The following is a 2,300-nucleotide window of genomic DNA, read 5'->3' on the forward strand; positions in this document are numbered from 1 at the left end:
GGAAAGCCTCACAATTACATGCCTGTTTCTATTAAGCAGCTCCATCGTCCTCCATGTGGGTGGTCTGGCTCTCAATAGGCAGGACCTGTCAGGGTCACGTGACGAATGCGCAAACGTTACCCCTTTACAATAAACTTTAGGAAAAAAGGCAAAGGAAGGGAGAGCCCCGTGCTGCTGGCCCGCACCGCTGCTCCCCCCACCGCACAGCAGAGCCCGCAACCTCTGCCTTCGCTCCCTTCTCCCACCTTGGGTTTCAAGAGGAAGGAGAGTGTGAAAGGTGCCAGGTGGTGGACTGCGGTTTCCTTGTCAAAAGAAATATATAGTTGGATGTGTAGGGAGAGGAGAGAGAAGCAGAGTATTCTTCTGGCTGCCAAGTGCCCCACACTGCACCTGATTCAGTATGTTTGGTTCTGAAAGGTTTATGCCTGTCCTGCTCATTTTTGCTAGAGGTCACTAGAAAGTCAGCTTTTAGGTGCTGAAGCTGCGCAAAGCGCGAAAGTTAGCTCCAGTGAGTAATAACCTGAATGTTCCTGGGGAAGAGCAGGGTGATTTTCTTTCTTAAAGGCAACACTTTCTTCAATAGTTACAAACAGGCTATAAACACTGCAGAAATTTATCACTACCTTTTTAGGACCTTGTGCTGGCTGAGTATCACTACAGGATCTGAGAGAAGTGATGTCAAGTGCTGCTTCCGGATAAGGGCACTTTGCAAGGAATAAATGGTGTGTCTTGGGAGACATGTCACTAATTGTTTATGGAAGATTCTTTTCCTCTAGTCAGTCACATTTGGTTTGCTATCAGATTTGGCAAACCCAAAATGTATTTTGAGAATAAAAGATATTCCATATTGCTGTAGCCTTGTGTTCAAGTTGCCCAGATATTTCTGTTTGTGATGCATTTAGAAAACATGCTTCATGGTTGGGTTCAGTGATTTCACACGACTTTTTTGGATACCCTTTAGCCATGTTTTATCTATACTGCTCCTGTTAGAAAATTCCACTAATAGAAAATGCTGTCTGTCTTACAGTCATATGTTCACTCTGAAGAATATAAAAACATTATATAAGAAAAACTGTTAGGAAGCATCTCATGATCAGATTGCATTAAACAGCCTAACTCCATACATCTTCTTATCTGCAGAAAACCAGGCTAGGCATCAAAATAACGAGCAAGAAGGATATTTTGCCTACGAAACTGTTATTATTTTTACATGACAGAGGGGCTTGTGTCAATGATAAAGAGTTGGAAGAGCATGGGAAAAGATATTTTACAGGATTTTTGAAGAGTACATGAAAAACATACATCACTTTTTATGGCCTCACTGATCAATCACAGAGTAAGATTACTGAAGCAAAAGACAGACAACAAGGTTAGAGGGTGCATAGATGTCATGGCTGTAATCCTCCAGTCTGTCCTCCCACCCAACATATTCAATCTTAAATTTTCCAGAGGAACTCATGATAACTCCTGATAGTAAGTTCCAGTGGTTCCTGACTCCACATATTAGATAGGATAGCATCCACAGTGCCTAGCCTAACCAGGCCATGTAGCCACGGTGCTGTTATTTAAGCTGGTAGGAGGAAGAATAGCAGAATAGTCACTTAAAGAATCCAATTATCCTGCTAGGGAAGAAAAGCGGGGTAAAGCAATGCAATACGTAAGTGTGAAGTTTTAGAAAGAGGTATGCAATATAGACAAAGAATTAGAAACAATAAAAGAATTGGGATGTTAGTGCAAGTTAGGAAGTATCGGAGAAAATAACCTGAGAACCTCCTCACTTGTCCAACTTCAAAAGTACATGAGTGGTAAATACAGAGCTTTCATTGCCTCTGATTCCTCCAGTTAATTCTGTGCTACCCAGCAAACCTGAGCCTTTGGCACCCCATGGTACTAAAGTTCCTAATGTGGTCAGAAAAAAATAGCATAATCAATCAGATGTGAACTGTCCAGACATGTGACACAAAGGAAATAAAAAAAGCAGACGTGTACGGAGATCACCCAGAATACTTCAGAAGAGGAAGGCAGAGGTAACAACGCCAGTTTCCTCATTCTCTAATGCAGCTATTTAAACTAAGATGTTATATATAGCTTGGTGATTAAACCAGGGAAGAGTTACTTCATAACAATCCTGTTTCCTATACTATTTCCCTAAGCACCTCCTACTAGACTTTGTTGGAGGCAGCATGCTGGTCAGCCTGGCGCTTTGCATGGCACCGTGTTCTTATTTACAGTCTTACATAGCAAATAGTTTGTAATTTTGTGTGTAACTTCACTAAATAATTATTTGCTAATAGCAGCTA

The sequence above is a fragment of the Phalacrocorax carbo genome, chromosome Z (assembly GCF_963921805.1).
Source record: "Phalacrocorax carbo chromosome Z, bPhaCar2.1, whole genome shotgun sequence".
Classification (NCBI taxonomy): domain Eukaryota; kingdom Metazoa; phylum Chordata; class Aves; order Suliformes; family Phalacrocoracidae; genus Phalacrocorax; species Phalacrocorax carbo.